General features: G+C 53.0%; 1 protein-coding gene and 1 long non-coding RNA gene across 2 annotated transcripts in view; both read left to right on the top strand.

Annotated features, from left to right (window-relative positions):
* The window catches only part of RIPOR3 (RIPOR family member 3), a 71,682-nt gene that overhangs the window by 8,876 nt on the left and 44,755 nt on the right, over positions 1–18,051 (top strand). The gene's annotated exons all lie outside the window — the stretch shown is intronic.
* Positions 8,862–15,132, top strand: LOC123622722. The gene is made up of 3 exons (XR_006729623.1): positions 8,862–9,875; positions 12,110–12,259; positions 14,008–15,132. It is a non-coding gene; the product is annotated as an uncharacterized LOC123622722 (long non-coding RNA).

Raw genomic sequence — 18,051 nt, 5'->3', positions numbered from 1 at the left:
CCTAGAGCTGGGAGAGCCTCACCCCACACCCCACGGCAAATACGTGACACAGCAGGGACCAGACCCGCTTCCCCTGACCCTCAGCCCCACGCAGGAAGCAGACCATGGGGGCAAGATAGTGTCCCTCGGTGGCCAGAGCCCTTGCACATTTCTGACATTTTTGCCTCTTGGGACAAAGGGTGAAGAAACTCAGATGAACTGTTCTTGTTTCCTGGTGGAAAAACACTGCTGACCCCGGGGAGAGGAATCTGCACTGTGAGGTTTTGCTGTGTTTTCCCATCTCCCCCCACCCTCCTGCTTCATAGCAGCAGTTATAGAAAACCCTGCGACGGTAAATCCAGGAACGACTTCAGGGATTGTTTGAGGGTCTCTAATGGGCCAGAGGGCTCCCTGCACCTCTGATGCTGGCCCTGCATCTCCTGCCCTGCTTGCCGAAGGCACCGACCCAAATGAGTGAACAAGCGGATGAGCAACGTCCCCTGGGCAGCTGCTGCCTTCCAGGCCCGGTGCGGGCTGTTCCCTACCCTGCATTTCAGGGCCACTCCAAGCACTCACGTTGACAAGTCAGTCGAGTGTGGTCTGGTCACCAGCATATGCCTCGGCTTTGGGGTCAGATGAACCTGACTTTGTGTGGCCTTGGACACACCTGTCCGAACCTCTGTTTCCTCAACTGCAAGATGTGAATGAAGACAACACACCATGGTGAGGACTGCATGGGAAATGGCTCCAGCTCTTGGAACACAGAACCAGCCTGTGACAGTGGCTTTCGACCAGATAGACCCAATTCAAAGTACGATCCAGCTACGATCCCTTAACTTCTGAGTCTCACTCCCTTCCTGTGTGAAGTGGCATCATGGTAACAATAGCAGGGGCTCTTACGGCTGTTGTGAGCTGGTAAGTGAATCCACACATGTGACACATTTACAAGAGCACCTGGTACCTAGTCACCACCTGTACCTGTTTCCTACAGCTGCTGTAATGAAGTACCGCAAACTGGGTGGCTTAAAGCAATGGAAATGTGTTCTCTCGGGGTTCTGGATGCTAGAAGTCCGAAATCAGGTGTCAGCAGCGCTATGCTCCCTCTGCAGACTCTAAGGGAGGTCCTCCCCAGCCTTTCCTTATGTTGGGTGGTCGAGAATGTGTGGCTTGTTCCTTGGAGCCGCGTCATCAAACTCTGCTTCCGTTGTCACATGGCCTTCTCCTGTGCGGCCTCCTGTCTTCTAAGGACACCAGCCATTGGATTTAGGGCCCCTCCTAATCCAGTATGACCTCATCTTAACTATTTACATCTGCAAAGACCCTATTTCCAAATAAGGTCACATTCTGAGTCTCGGAGTAGACACTAATTTAGGGGTGACACTATTCAATGCCCTCCCCCACCCGATAGATATTAGCTATTGTTACTCTCGCCATGGTGTGTGCTCAGCCCGTACGATGCGCTGGGCGCTTTTCTGAGCTCCTTTCATTCCTTTTCCCATTCGATCCTCTCGTGACCCTGGGAAGAGGGTACTGGGATCATCTCTGTTTGAGGGCCAGGAGGTGAACTGACCTGCTCAGGGGCACAGGGCTAGCAAATGGCAAAGCTGGGGTTAAGATTTTCTCTGACTCCAAGTCTGGCAAGGTTTCGTCCGAGACCTTCCAGTCCGATCCCAAGAGCTCGGAGTCGGCCGTACTTTCTGTCCCAGAATCCCAGGCACCGGAGAGACGCTCTTTCCTGGCCCACTCCTCCCTCCAGACACGTCTGCCCCAGCGAGTCTACGGAAAGAGGGAAGAAGGGATCTTGTCTCTGTAACGGCCAACCGAGGTTCTGCTCCTGCTCCCGACCGCTCGCGCCCGGCTCTCCTGCGCATGGAGGGCCAGTGTGACCCCAGCGCGTGCGAGAGCGTGCCCGACCCATATGCTTCATCCCTGACATCTGGTAACATTTGGGGAGCCCTGACTTGGGGCTACAAATTGAAAACTGGCCTAGTAAGGTGTGATTTATTCATCATGGAGACAATGCTATTAAATAAATGCTCGAAATGATTCACTCCGTCGGGTCAGGGAGCCCTGACTTCCCGGACCGGGCCTGGCGCTGGCGCTGGCAGGAGGAAGCTGTTTCTCTGACAGCAAGGAGGGCAGAGGCTTGGTGGGGCTGGAGCGCGGCCTGACGGAGACGAATGATCGCGCGGCAGATGATGTACAGCAGTTTACATTTCAACACGCCTGTGTCTTGGACGTGGAAATAACTTGCTTTGGCTGATGGGGGATGGGTGCAATTAGGAGCCTCTCAGAGCCACAAGCTCGGGGTGGGGAAGGAAGGAAGGAGACCCAGGCCTTGGGATGGGGAATAGCTGCCGGCTGTAGCAACAAGCCCCTGGGGACATCAGGCCCTCCCCGAGGACAGAGCCAGGCTGCCTGCCTCTGCTGGGGGCGGCTGGTGAGCATGTCGGAGCCGGACACATTGCAGAGAGCAGCGTCCTGAAGCCAGGCTGCCTGGGTTCAAACCCTGCCTCCCCCACTGACCAGCCGGGCCTTGGACAGCCCCTCTCTAGAACAGGGATTATAACGGGACCTGCCTCAGAGGGTCTGTGGGTGTTCCATGAGCGGCTAGGATGTGGCGAGTCTCGTGTTAACCGCTGTTGTCGTGGTGGTAATAGTGTCTAGAGAACGAAGCGGGCCAGCGTGCAGAGAGGCCAGTGTGCAGACAGGAGTGGCCCGTCACCTTCCAGCTGTGCATCGAGGGCCGGGCTCCTGCCTTGCCCTCCGCGCAGTGGGCAGGAGCCTCCTCCTGGTACCTGCCCCGTAGGGAAGGGGTAGACATCCACCTTTCAGGCCCTTAGCACATCCGGTGCTAGGGTAGCCCACGTACCAGTGTCACGGGGGTTACACGCAAATATCCATCTTCTACTGTGGCCTGACAAGCAGGCTCCAAGCCTGTGGACAAGGGTCTGTCTTCACAATCCTGCTTAGGAGTGAGGGGAGGACAGACGATGGCCGCACAGCCCCTCTGGCCCTTCTGCCCACATGGCTCCAGCCCCGAGGGGACGGGAAGATGCAGCCAGGCCTGGGGTGGTGGGTAGGGAAGGTGTCAAGCCCTTGGCCAGCCTCTGGTTCGGAGGCTGATAGCTGGGCAATTCCCACTCAGGTTTGGGGACCACATGGGCTGGAGTGGGGGCTCTGGGCGTGATATTTGTTAAGGTTCCCGGGTACTGTGACGTGCTCCCAGGTGGGAAGTCTGTTCCCCTGGCTTGGAGTCTGGCATCTGTTACGAGGTGAGAGCTGGAGCCTCACCCTCCCTTTGTCCCTGTTGCCCCCAGACTGGCCGCCAGGGGAGCCAGGGCCAGGCCGTGGGACTCAGGCCAGCTGGCTGTGGCTCTCCCACGAGGATCAGTTTCCTGGGCTATCATGCCGTGGCCACTGGTTTGTTTGTCTCCACGGTGCCAAGCCCAGCCAGCTTTTGGGCAACCGCAGCCCCAAGGGGAACATAATCCATGAGGAAGGGATGGCAGAACCCAGTGTGTGGGTGGCTGAGTGGAGGGCGGAGGATGCTGGGCCCCCTGGCCATGCCCCCTGCAGTGCCCGGCTCTCACCAGGCCTCTGCTGGCCCCTGGTCAGAGGCAGCTCTGAGCACCAGTGCTTTGGAGCCCCAGGAGGAACTGGCTGGGGTAAAGTGAGGACAGAGGTAGGGCTGCACCCTGGGGACAGGACAGCTGGACTCTTGGCCTTGTCACAGCTGCTCAGGGGGGGTTCTTCAGAGCCCTATCCTGTCCCACCCCTCAGGCTTCATTTCCTGACTCTGTGATCCTCTCACTGCTCCAGCCAGTGGTCCCACTCATTCATTCATTCATCCACCCACCCATTCATTCATTCATTCATTCATTTTCTTGGTTCTCACAATGAGCCTATGAGGTGGGATGTGCCACTATTATGCCCATTTTTAGATAAGGGTACATACATAAAGGTTAAGAAATGGGTCCAGGAGCACCGAGCTAATGAGGGGCTGTATCAGTTACCTATCACTGCATAACAAATGACCCCAAAACTGAGTGGCTTAAAACAATTTGTGTTTATTATCTCTTGGTTTCTGTGGATCAGGGATCCAGGCATGGCTTAGCCGGGGCCTCTGCTTCGGGGTCTCACCGGGCTGCGATCCAGGTGTCGGCAGGGTTGCAGTCAGCCCAGGGGTCACCTGTGGCAGATCCACGTCCAAGCTCTCTCAGCGACCCTGAGCAGGACTCAGTTCCTTGTGGGCCGTTGGACAGAGGATCTCAGTTCCTCACTGGCCGTTGGCTGGAGGCTGCTCTCAGTTCTTTGCCATGTGGGTTATCTCCAGCGTGGCAGCTTGCTGTGTCACAGTGAGTGAGCCAAGAAGCTCTGAGCGTGTGTGTGTGTGTGTGTGTGTGTGTGTGTGTGTGTGTGTGTGTGTGTGAGCGAGAGAGCCAGGGGTGGGGCCAGTCACTGTCTTTTATGACCTAAGCTTGGAGGTGACACCCTGTCACTTTTGCCATATTCTATTCATTAGAAGTGTCCACCCACACTCATGCTGGGAGGTGGGCTTGCTGCGGCTGTGTCCAAAGCTGCCCGCCACAAGGCCAAGCCAAGGTTTGAACCCACTGGGATCTGACTTCAAACCTGGTCCTCCGGAGGAAGCCGAGAAAAGAGCCTTGTTCCTCCTCCCCAGTGGCAGGGACAGGCCGCTGTGCACCGTCACACAGAGTTCGCTCCTCCTGTGGGTGTGTGCTGAGCACCTACCCTGTGGCGGACGCAGCACGGGGGCCGCCCACGGAGTGCACCGCGGGGCTGCACATTTACTCACCTGGCACGTGGGTACGCAGAGAAAATGTCTTTTCCTTTTTCCTGTAACTGATCTGATATTTCTCACAAATCTCAGTCATAGGGCAACGAGGAAAAAAAACTAGATTTAGTCTAAGCTGATCCAATTCTTTCGGCCTTTAGGTGATACTCGGCCTCAAATTTCCTGTTGCTCTTCCCAGCTCCCAAGCTGGCATCGAGGCATGTGTGTGTCCCAGGAGGTGCAGGGATGATGAGCCTCCCCGGGGATGGAGGAGTCGGGGTCTCTCACTGTGTCCGATGCCCAGGCTCGCTGCTTGTCTCTGTGGCATTCTGGCTGGAGCCGGCACCTGGCAGAACCTGTGCTCTGGGCCTGGGGCCCTGCCTGCTGGACTTGTCTCAACCTTGGCTCAGAACCTCCTCCTCCCCACTGCCTCTGACCCCGGGGCTGTCCACCACCAGCCCCTTCTGTGGGTCACTCTACCTGTCGAGGTGTCCCCTACCCGAGCAGGGACATGTCGAGCCCATCCTGGCCACAGAGGCCCCAGTGTAGCCAGGGAAGGTGGAACATCAGGGCTTCCTCGCTTTCAACCTGCTGACCTCCAGGTGCCCCGTCGAAGGCCGGTGGGGGGTGGTCTCAGTGCAGCTTCCTCCCCCACCCCCAGAGGGTCAGCGCAAAGTGGAAGCTTCTAAGTCTCCTGTCTCGTAGCAAAATCCACGCTGATTGTCAGGAACTGAACGTGGCTGTGGCCCTCTCCTGTGTTCCTTCTGTGCAAACCCAAACCTTCCCCAGGTCGGAGAGGGGAAGGGCTGTTCACCCAGGAGGGCAAAGAGGAAAGGTGAGCAATATCTTTCGAGCTGTAACCTGTTACCAAAGTCATCACACACGTAATTAGTCACAGACGTAGTGGATGTGCTGAAGGAGAACCTGAGCAGTGACGAGAGTGTGACGGCAGTGGCCCGCCACAGCCTGGGGGGCCAGGGAGGTCGTTATGAACCAGGGTTGGGTCAGGGGGCCCAGAGGAAGAGTGGGCTGGGTAAAGAGGGGTGCAAGTGCGTGCATGTGAGCATGTGCCCTGTGTGCACGCGTGAGCGTGTGTGGTGTGTGCACATGCACATGCACCCGCACGGCCTCCCGCACTTGAGGCACTCCCTTCTGCGTGTGGGGAGAGCTGTGTGTGGATGGCGAGAGGAACCGCAGTGAGGAGGAGGAGGATCGGATCCTTTGAAGAGGAAGCACAGTTGCTGGGGCCTTGGCAGGGAGGAGCTCTGCCTGTTCCTGGGGCTGAGAGGGGCCCGGAGCCTCCGACTGCAGTCTGTGAGGAGCCACCGCAGATGTCTGGTTGCATGTGACTCGGGTTTGTCTGCGAAAGCTCTGGCTGCTGTGCAGACACACAGAGGGGCACGGCCGGCGGGAGGCCCCTGCGGCAGCTTGAGGTGGTTCCATGGAAGCCTGGACCAGGAGGCGGGAGGGCACCCCTGCCCCGCACTCGGAATGTCCTCTCTCTCCTGACGGCCTCAGAGCCGAGGGTGGTCAGGAGCCTCCGTCCACACAAGGCCTGGGCAGACGCAGTTTCCCCACCAGTGCAGGGGGCGAGAGATCTGCCTTTTCTGGAAGGAGAAGCAGACGGTTCTCTAGGGGTAACGGAGCGAGTCTCAAACTGAGAGCAGCTGGGGGAGAGCAGGGCAGCGCCCCCACAGCGGGACGATGCACAAGTTCTAAGAGTGTCCCAAATACTCTTCCCCACCCTCCGCCCCAGCCCCAAGGAGACTGTCATGAACACTGACACTGTCACCCCCCCAACTCTGTCAGGCCTTGCATAGCAGTAGAACGTTGAAGTCTCAGAAACAGCCCTGCGCCGTGGGTAGTATCATTGCCCCCATTTTACAGAAAGGAAGACTGAAGCTCAGAGAAGTTAAGTGACTTGTCCATAATCACAAAGCAAGAATGTGTCCCCAAGTCTATCTGACCCCAAAGCCTTTGCCACCCTCACTGCCACAGCTGCTGTGAAACCTCACAGGTTCCTAGAGTGGGGAAGAGAGGAATTTGCCCTAGGAAAAACTCCCAGAGCCAGACTTCAGAAGTGCCCAGAGCTGTGCATTTGGGGTTACAGTCCCTGCCCTCCCCTCGCTGGGCAGGAGCCAGGCAGTGAGCCCAGCTGCAGTGGAGTCAAGTTCAGAACTTACAGCAGAAACCCAATTGTGAAATGTTCAAGGACAAGGCCGGGACGTCTCCTCTGGGGACAGGGTGGAGGTTCCAGTCCATTTAACTGGAGGAGACAAGTGGGGGTGGAGGGGACTTTAACTCTGGTGGTTAATGTTCCTGTCCCAAGGTATTCATGATTTATCCCAATGTTTTAAAACTCAATTCAACCAAGCCAGGTTCAGCGTCCCAGGAAGCTAAGGAAAAAGCATTCGTGAAAATTTCGTTTTAGGAGGAGGTTTGGAAGCATGTTCCAGACACCTCACGCCACTTTTTCCTCCACTCCCCCAAAGCAGAGGTCGTCTTATCACATAAGACCATACGGTGGCCCCTTGGGAGGGATCCCCCCGCAAGATGGTTCTTTCTACGTTTGAAGAAACGGGGTTATTTCTCTGCGTTCTAGGCCTCGGGTCTTGGCTGGGCCGAAGAGAAGAAAAATAAAAGGGCTCAGCTCTTCCCACTGCCACACTAGCCAAGCCCTTCCTTAGTCCCCACGCGGGGTCCCAGCTGGAAAAAGAAAGGCACAGAATCTACATTAAGACCCTTGGTGTCGTAAGGGACAAAACCCTGATTCATACTGGCTTAAGAAAATAGAGGACTTACTGGCTCCTAACATTTGAAGTCCAGGACTAGGTTTGGCTTCAGGCATGGCTGGATCTAGTGGCATGTGTGGGGTGGGGGCTGGGGTGGTCTCAGGGCGGATTCTCCTTGACTTGGCCGGAGATTTGCTTGGCCGTATCACGGTGGCCGTAAGGATGTGCTGGTCTTGCCGGGCCGTGTTCTTCTCCACCTGACTGTTGGTGAGAAACCCGTGGTGCCGTTAGATCTTCCCCTCCTTCGATCCCTGGCAGCCGTTGCTGATGGAAGACAGCACCCGTTCCTAGCGAGCCCAGCACAGCCTCGGAATCCGTCCCAGCCGCCGGCACCCACCAGAGCTGGAGCACGAGCTGAAACAACTTGCGATTCTCACTCTGAGCCAACGGAGACAGAGCACTGCAGCTCCGGGCTCAGTGGCTTCCCCATGTCACACAGGAGCTCAGCCACAGAGCCCCCCTGACTCTCAGCCCACCCCCTTTCCTGTGGGATCCTGCCTTGTTTGAGTGTTGAGAGAAAGCCTGTCCCTCAGCGGAGATTTCCACTGCAGACGGCCGCCGCTGTGGGGAAGAGACAGACTCGGGGCCAGAGGGGAGTGGAACTCTGCTGCTGCTCTGGCCCTAGCGAGTCGCCGCGGGTGCACAGGCAGGAGGACTCCCAGAGAATCCGGCAGTCACGCGATTTATCCACTGTAGGGACCTCAGTGGGCTTTTGGTGGCCTACCTTGAATACAGTCCAGCCTGGTAACGTGCTCTAGGACACAGCCATTCTCAAATGTGGGCGGATGTGAAGTTAGTTCCTTCTGGGATGGGGGTCAGGGTTGTCTTGAAGGGGGACAGATGGCTGGCGACCAGTGTAAGGAAGCCGGGAAGTGGAGACAGGCTCTGACACAGCTATTATTCTCCAGCCTGGCCCAGTCACAGGGAGAACAGCTGCTTATGTGCCTGGAGGAAGGGACCAAAAGGGTGTCCTGACCTCAGGAGCCCACTGTGATGTATGTGACATGAGCTTAATACAATTTTAGTGGACTGATGTTGGGCTCACTCTGTGCCTCTCACCGTGCTAAGGTCTTTGCATGATCATCCTAATTAGGATTCACAATCGCCATGCGAAGTAGGTGGAATCATCCCTATGCACAGATGCTGACTGGAGGCTTGGATAGGCGGGTCGCCCAGCCTGAGCCTGGCTCTCTGCCACTGCGCCACCCTCCAGGGGCTGGCAGACGTTGTGAGGAGGAACAGAACAGAGTATGTGAGCCATCGCAGAATCATTAAGCACCCTGTACCCGGCAGTAGCTCTGGGAAGACCTCCGGTCATTCCCAGGAAGTACCAGGTGTGCTGCAGAAAGCATGGTGGCCTCAGAGGCCGAATGACATAAATAAATGCCTGCCGTGACACCCTCGGTGGAGCTCATGGCCCACAAACAGGTGCAGTCAGGAGTTTGAAAACTTCTGGTCTAATACAACCTCCCACTGGACAGGCGAGCAAACGGAGGCTCAGAAAGGATAACTGACTCCCCTCGTGTCCCAAGGCCAGTGAGCGGTGGGTTCCTGGCACCCCTGCGTCCCAGGAGAGACGGTACGAACCGTGGTGAGAGGGCGGTGGGGGATCCTTCGGGAGGAAAGTTGGGGGTGTGCAGAGGCACTGGGCACGCTGGGTGGAGAAGCAGCTCAGGGTGCTGCGCCAGCTCCCCCAGGGGCGGGATTGCAGTGACACAGCCGCAGGGGTGAAGTCCACCACCTGGGCTCAGACCTAGCCCTGCCACTCACTAGCCGGTGACTTTGGGCGTGTATGTCACCTGCCAGAGGCTCAGCACCTTCTGCTGAGCCCAGCCCTGAGCTTGGAGTGAAATCGTAACGCAGCCGGCTGCCTGACACGCAGTGCCCAGGCACCGACGCGGCCAATTACCGTTGCTTGTACTTCCATTTGGAAATTTCCCTGTTTTTGGCTTTCCCCTTCTTTTCTGAGAGCTCCTTCTTTAGGAGGGCTGGCCCTCTCTGACGACAAGAGCAGATGCTCCCAGGTGGGCTGGGACACACCCACGCCGCCGGTGGGTCTGGAGGAGGCTGGAGGAAGATTCAAGTTCGCAGCCGATCCTTTTCCTCATCAGTCGTCAGCTCCTCGGAGCCTCCGAGGGACGTCTGGAGGGGCCGCTGATTGTGGAAACAGCTGGAAGGGAAACGCGAGGGCAGATGTGCGAGGGCAGATGTGGCCACAACGGGAGGCCTGCAGCCGTCAGCGCTTCCCACAGCGTACTGGGAAAGCTGCCACGCTTGGAGCCCACCAGACCCAGGTTCAAATCCCAGTGAGTCCACTCACTGCTAAGCCCTTCGCCCCAGTGAGACTCAGTTTACCCCCAGTAGCACCCTTAGCAGTGGGTCACTGCCTGTGGAGCATGTGCGATTTGTCCCTGTGGTCAGCTAAGTTGGCTGAGGACAGCAGTTGTACTGTGGGAGCCCCAGGGAACTGGAAACACATGTCCCCTCCTCTCCCAGGCCCCTGACCTGCCCTTTAGTCTCAGGAGTTCCTGGCTTCACCCTTTGTCCAGGACCTTCAGAGAGCAATAGACGCTCTGATAACAGCAGTCCTGGGGCTGAGAAGGGTCGTCCTGAGGACAGTGTGTTCCTGCGGCCGAGCCCTAACTTCTCAGCCTCCTGGAAATGCTCCGCACCAGGAAAGGGGAGCTTGTCACTTGGGACGGGCAGGGACATTGCTCTGAACCTAAACTCTCCCAAAGGGCTTCTGCCTGCTTTAGTGAGGAATGTTTGGGTTCCGTGAATCAGGAATCTACTCTAACAACTTCAGGTAACAAAGGGATGTGTTGCAAGTATTAAATAATTGAGATGTTTCTTTTGGTTATAAAAATTTTTTTTGGCCTGGCGCGATGGCTCACGCCTGTAATCCTAGCACTCTGGGAGGCCGAGGCCAAGGCTCACTTGAGGTCAGGAGGTCAAGACCAGCCTGAGCAAAAGTGAGACCCCTTCCTCTAACCAAAAAAAAAAAAAAAAAGAGAGAGAGAAAAGAAAAAAAAATTTTTTTAACCCAGAAAATCCCAAGAAACTATTTTGAAGAAAGATTTGTTGGCTCACATAACTGAAAAGTCCAGGGATCAAGCTGTGGTTTGGATATAATTTGTCCCCACCAAAGCTCATGTGGAAATTTGATCCCCACTGTGGCCGTGTTGGGAGGCGGGGCCTCGGGAGAGGTGTTTGGGTTAAGGGGTGGATCCATCGTGAATGGCGGGGTGCTGTTCTCTCAGCAGTGAGTGAGTTCTCGTCTCACGAGACTGAATTACTCCTCCAATCAAATCCATTCCTGTGAGAATGGGTTATCGAAGCCAGCCTACCCGTCAGGTTTTCCCCTCTTCACACGTCTGCTTCCCCTTTGACCTTCTCTGCATGTTGTGATGCAGCACAAAAGCACTCACCGGAAGCCAGGGCTATGCCCTTGAACTTCTCAGCCTGCCGAGCTGTAAACAAAATAAGCCACTTTTCTTTATAAATTTCCCATTCTCAGGTATTCTTTTATAGCAACACAAAATGGACTAAGACAGGTAGGGTAGGTTTCAGGTGAAGCTTGATCCAGCCACTTTATCACTGGGATTCAGAGTCCCACAGTACCTGCCCCTCTTCCATATACAGCTGTGTCCATGTGCCCCCAAAATGGCCACCCCAAGCCCAAGTATCCATGAATTTTCAGCTCAAGTATCTCTACCAACTGTGATCTCCTTTTTTGTTTCCTGAGTCACAATCCTGAGGGAGGGAATCTGATGTCCAGGCTCATCCTTTTGGGCCAAGCACCAAAAATCATATATCTGCTACCAGTGAGTGGATGGTCTCTCCTGGGCCCAGTGTCCAAGGCTTGTTCAGTCACTGGTGGCCGGACCGCGTGTCTGCTCCTCCTCGGTGGAGGCAGGGGGTCTGAGAAGTGGTCATGAGCAGGTCAGTGACCCTAATACCTTCCCAGAGAAGTCAGGACTTGGCCAGAGAGGCCCTAAAGACCATGTAATTCCTGCCTGGCATGGAGACCACCAAAGAGGCCTGTTTTGTTCTTAATTTGTAATTTTAAGAGAATTTTAAGTTTGGTTCTTGTTAGAATTTTTATGCTTAGATATTTTCCAAGGCTTTGTTTCTGGTTCATTCAGGAGGAGAAATTCAGACTTGGGTTCAGGAAGTGGTTTTAATCACTGTCCTCGGGAACTCGGTCGACAGCCACATGTGTCTGCCATCAGGTGGGAAGCTCAGGACGGTTTTCAGCTGGCTGCTAACGGGCGGGACGCCGCTTCTCCAAGCAAGCTCCGCGTTGTTTCTTTTACTTTCATACCAGGAAAAAGGTTTGATCTTCAAAACAATGTGCCCACGTCATTAATTGGGCTGGAAGAACTTGTTTGGCCAAATTTAGAACCCACAAGAAGGTCAGAGAGAGTAAATTTAGAACTGAACTCTGGGCCTTCAGGGCCAACGGTTCCGCTTGGCACTGTGCACTTGCTAATTTCCTGTGCTACCTTGAATTCACTTTAATTTCCCCTCTGGCTCCCAGGTCTACCAGAATTCCTGTGGCATAACGTAGCCTTGACGAGTAAGACCTGGCATCTAGACCTGTCTTCACTATGTATAAGCTGTGTGACTCCAGGAACATGTTTAACCTCTCTGAGTCTTAGTTTCATCGCCTTTGAAAGAAGAGGGGAAGGTAATAATAACATCCACCTCATAGGATGTTGTGAAGATCAGTGAAGACTTTTTATTGTGGTAAAATACCTATAACATGAAATTTACCATTTTAACCATTTTTAAGCATGCAAAGTATATTCACATTCTTGTGCAACCATCACCACCAGCCATTTCCAGAACTTTTTCGTCTTCTCTAACGGAAACTCTGTACCCATCAAACACTAACTCCCCATCCTGCCTCAACCCAGCCCTTGGTAACCACCATTCTAATTTCTGTCTCTATGACTTTAACTATTCTAGGAACCTCATATAGGAGGAATCATACAATGCTTGCCCTTTTGTGATTGGCTTTTTCACTTAGCACAATGTCTTCAAGGTTCATCCATGTTGTAGCATGGTCAAAATTTTCTTCCTTTTCAGGGCTGAATAATATTCCATTGCATACATACATACCACATTTTGCTTATTCATTCTTCTATTGATGGACCCTTAAGTTGCTTCCACCTTTGGCTATTATGACTAATACTGCTACAAACATAGTTGTACACATATCTGCTAGAGTCCCTGCTTTTACTTCCTTGGGTAAAGATATACCCAGAAGTTTGATTAAGATATTTTACAGAGAGCACTTACCTTATGCTTGGTATATAGTAAATGCTCAACACATTATAGCTAATAAAACCAGTATTAGAAAAGTAGTTGGTAAATTTTTTTAAATGCAAGTTAAAGAATGAGATATCATTTTTGCCTATCAAATTAGCAACAACTAACAGGTAATAATCCTCAATGTAGTGGTAAGATAGAATCTCTTATACACATCTGTGGGTAATCTTTCTGGAAAACAACTTGCCTTTGCAGTCCTAAGTTTAATATATTAAGGCTGTTGGAAGTGATCAAACCGTTTGACCCAATAATTCAACTTCTGGGAATTCATTCTAAAGACAGAGCCTCAAATGTAGACTGAGATTTGAGCCTAGAGATGTTTATCACAGCAATCTTTACAATATTGTGGAAGCAACCTCTATTTCTATCCACAGGGTACAGTTAAAAGACTAATGTAGGTATAGGCCTACAATGGAATATTTTATGGTCATTAAAAATGCTTATAAGACTGGGTGTGGTGGCTCACGCCTGTAATACTAGCACTTTGGGAGGCCAAGGAGGGGGAATCGCTTGAGGCCAAAAGTTTGAGCCCATCCTGAGCAACATAGCAATAGCGAGACCCCATATCTACAAAAATAGAAAAATTAGCCAGGCGTGGTGGTGCCTGCCTGTAGTCCTAGCTACTCAGGAGGCTAAGGCAGGAGGATCGCTTCAACCCAGGGGTCTGAAGTTGCAGTGAGCTATCATGACGCTACTGTACTCTAGCCCTGGAGACAGATCGAGACTCTATCTCACAAAAAAAAAAAAAAGAAAAAAATGTTTACAAGCCAGGTGTGCCTGTAATCCCAGCTACTTGGGAGGCCAAGGCTGGAGGATCACTTGAGCCCAGGAGTTTGAGACCAGCCTGAGCAACACAGCAAGGCCTAGTCTCTAAAAAAAAAAATAAAAAATGATCATGAAAATAGTGAAATGGGAGCATGTAGACACTACACTGTTTTATGAAAGAAGGCATAAAAATTGTATATATTTACCCTATAAAAAACGGTACCATTTATTGGGAATTCACTAAGTGCCAAAACTTTGCTAAGCTTTGTATATACTTTCTCTTGTTTAGTCCTTTCAACAGTCCAAAGAGGTGAGCACTATTACTATACCATTTTACAGATGAGGAAACAGAGGTTCCAAGTGGTGATGTGATTCTCAGGGTCATACAGCCAGCAAGTGGCAGAGCTGGGATTCAGACCCCAGCCCCTCGGCTCCAAAGAGTGGAAAAGGAAGGGAAAGGACGACCACTCAGTGACGGCTAACCATGGGCCCTTGGAAGAGTAGGAGTGATTTTTACTTTCTCCCTCACACTCATCTGTATTCCTCCCTCCTCCCCCCCAAAAAAAAACTGGGGTGGGAGGAAGCAGGTTGTTAGATAAAAAGGGAGGTGAAGAAGCAATTGCCCCTCTCAAGCAGGCATCCTTGAAGATGAAACATTCAGGTCTCGCGCTTCACACCACGAGCTCAGATTGTGTCCATTTTTTTTTTTCTGGTTAAAGAAGAGCAGAGTGTCCTGGCAGAGTCTTTGGCTGATTGCTTAACAATGGGAGTGTGTGCTCTGGACATGCACACACAGCCCACGCCGACTGAGACAGGAGGGAGACAGAAACCAGCAGTAGCCAAAACTCTGCTAGATCGATGCAGACTGTTACAGGCGCAGCTTTCCAAAAAGCAGAGCTCGGTGAAATAAATATTTTTCCTGTGAGAAGAGGCTTAAGTCGGCGATCTTAACAACCCCCCAATTCATTCCAGATCCACTCAGAGCGGCTGGCGTCAGTGCGCCCATCTTGATGTACTTAGGATCGCTTGGTAACTGCAGCGAGCCCGGGTGCCTGGCTGCTGTCCCGCTGGCAGAGTGCCTGAGGTGCTGGGCAGGAGGGCCAGAAGGAGTTTGTCCCTGGGGAACGCTCTCCCCACTCCCTCTGAGCTCCCCACAACTTCTTGGGGTCCCCAATTCTTTTTCCTGTGAAGCCACCACTATTTAAACTGGAGGCCTGAGGATGCACGCAACCTCTTCTTGGCAAAAGGCTCCATTCTCTGTCCTGGAGACAATCTTCAGCAAGAATTTAGAGTCGTGGACTTGGGAAATGTACACAAATGAAGAAGTCTGGGTTACCTCATAAACTGGGAGTTTCACTATCCAGGCAGAGACTCATTGATTGATTAATTAATTTGCTTGCTCACTCGATCATTGTTAATCCGCTACCTCCTAAGTGCAAGATTTGGTACAAGCCTAATAAAAGAGAGTCCAAAGCCACTGGAGGTGCAGGGATTCATTTATTCGTTCATTCCTCCATTCATTCGTTCAGTGGATGTTTGTTGGATGGCTCCTACGCACCAGGTACTTTTCCTTGGGGTCCTGGGGGTTTAGCAGTGAAAAGCCCTGCCTCCCAGAGTGTGCATTCTAGCAAATTTATACTAGCCCAGTAACTGATTCTAACAGGAATTCTAAAACCTCCACCTAGTGAGCATTGCTCAGGGGCAAGAGCTTTCCTATATTTTATTATGTGCCTTCAGCAAACCTAGAAAGTTATGAATTACTGTTGTTATGCTCCTCTTTTACAGATGGAGAACTTGGGGCTCAGACAGGCCAAGTGACTTGTGCAAGTTCATGAGCTAGTAAATAGCAGTCAGGACTTTAAGGAAAACTTTTAAAAAATTGAGATATAATTCATGTGCCATAAAATTCACCCTTTTAAAACATACAATTCAGTGTTTTTTTAGCATATTCACAAAGTAATGCAAACATCACCACTAATTCCAGAACATTTCATCCCCTCCCCAGAAGAAGCCCCGTACCCATTAGCAGTCACTCCCATTCTCTTCGGCTCTCAGCTCCTGGCAGCTACTAATCTATTAATACTTTCTGTCTCTAAGGACTCACATATAAGTGGAGTCATATGTGGCCTCTGTGTCTGGCTCCGCTCATTTGGCAGAATGTTTCAAGTTTCACCCGTGTTGCAGCGTGTATCAGTATTTCATTCTTGTATAGGGCTGAATATACTGTTGTAGAGGTTTTGTCCTCATGAGTGTATACCCAGGAATGAAATCTCCGAGTCGTACTGTATTAATAACTTTATGCTGAATCATTTGAGGAACTGCCAGATGTTTCCAAAGCAGCTACACCGTCTCACATCCCACCAGCAGGGTACCAGTCTTCCAAATTGCTCCATATCCATGCCGACACTTGTTACTGTCTGCCTTCATGATTGTGGCCATCCCAGGGCATGTGCAGTGGCATCTCACCGTGGACCTGATTTGCATATTTGCGTGCCCCAGCGGCCGGGATTCTAGCTGAGGCTGTGCACGTGGGTGGGATGGACGGAGCCCAGTGATTTCTCCAGAAGAGCAGTCAGAGGGCCCTCAGGGTTTGCAGACTGGGAGATTTTGCGGGGTGGGGTCTGGGGACTGCCCATGCTGGGAACAGAGCTAGGAGACAGGACTCACCCCTCTGCTTGGGTCAGGGTCAGCTTCTTTCTCACAAGCGTAAGGCCTTGGCCTCAGGCTTCATTTAGACGAGGAGAAAGAAGGTCAGCAGCGGAAATCCTTAAAAAAAAAAAAAAATTCTCCCTCAGGGAAGCCAGTGCAAAGCGGGTCTTGATATTTTGACTACCAAGCAAGGTCTTAGGTACTAATAATGAGAGTGACAGTGACATTGATACTTCCTTTCATTGGCCGAGAACTTGTGGGTTTCAGGCTGATTCGACATCTGCAGTCCTGTTGGAGGCTGTTAGGCACTGACTGACTGTTTGTGCCACCCTGAAGTTCATATGTTGAAACCTAACTCCCAAGGTGCTGGTATTGGGATGGTGGAAACTCAGAAGGGGACGAGATCTGGAGGGTGGAGCCCTCGTGATTGGTAAACGAGACCCCGGAGAGTTCTCCCGCCGTCTTTCTTCCGTGCGAGGACCACAGTCTGCCACCCGGAACAGGACACTCACAAACCAGCCGTGCTGGCACTCTGGTCTCAGGCTCGCAGCCTCCAGAGTGAGAAACAATCGTCTGTTGTTTATTAGCCGCCCACCCAGCTTAGGGCACTTTGTCATAGCAGCCGGGACAGACCAGGACAAGTCTGACAGCCAGGCTGTGGGGCATGTGCCCGTGTCCCCTTTCTCCCCACGAGGAGAGCTCGGCTCAGGCGGGGGACGCCTAGTTAGCCCCGCGGGGCTGCTGCTCCGACCTGAGTCCAGGGCTTGTGGCGCCCAGAGCACCCCCTGCCTCTCATTAGAAGCCTCAGACCTCATTACGTCCTTGGAAGGGGGCAAAGCGTCAGCTGCCAGCCAGTCTAGCCCTCAGGGAGCGCTTCCCCGTAAACTCGCCACACTGGGTCAGAGAAAAGGCTTTTACAGGAATCGCCACTGGGCTGAGTGAGCCTCCCCTCATTAAGCAGGAAAAGCAATAAAGCCTGAGGCCCAGAAGCAAAACGGGGTGGGAAGGGCCCAGCCCCCAGCCCCCAGCCCCCAGCTGGGGAGGTGGGCCTGGCCCAGGCCTCCATGCCCTGGCTGACAGCGAGGGGTCCCCATGCTCCAGAGGAGAACTGTCAGAACTGTCACCACCGTCCTGCGTCTGAATTGCCAAGTGTCAGCCCTGGGGGGGCCCACATCTTCCAGACTTCTTGCTGGGTACCCCTCCCTGCCTTGACACTTCAACCACGGCCCGAGACCCCAATAGAAACTCAGGACCCTGCTGCCCTCCCCATTCCCCAAGGATTCTCCGGGGGCTTAACATTTCTTCTGGGTACCTTTGTGCTGATTTGTTAATTTTTTAAAAACCTCTATCCTTCTCCTAAAACTGCTGTCTTTTTCTTTTCCTCCCATGCAGGACGCTACCCCCATTCTTCCGTTTTCCTGATGCGTTGCTGACACGGGGCCCCTGGGAACTGACGGGGTGGGAGGTCCAGCGGCACCGCAGCCTGGACAAACAAAGTCTGGCGTGTTTGTCTCCCTGTCCTTTTGCCCCACTATCTTCTTCCAGGGAGTGGAGTCTGGTGAGCCTGGCTTGGGTCCTGTGCTTCCCTTGGTCAGGGGACAGTGGGGCCCTGGGTCAATCCAATCAGGTGAATAGCAGTGGGCAGGAAATAATTCCTCTAAAGGAAAATGTTGTCCCATTAAGAAGAGAGAAAGTACACAGAGCTTGGGCAGTGGGAACCCAGGGGGAACACAC

This window comes from Lemur catta, chromosome 17 (genome assembly GCF_020740605.2).
Source record: "Lemur catta isolate mLemCat1 chromosome 17, mLemCat1.pri, whole genome shotgun sequence".
Lineage (NCBI taxonomy): Eukaryota > Metazoa > Chordata > Mammalia > Primates > Lemuridae > Lemur > Lemur catta.
The sequence above is the reverse complement of the archived record's forward strand: the minus strand, read 5'-3'. Positions and strand labels throughout refer to the sequence as shown.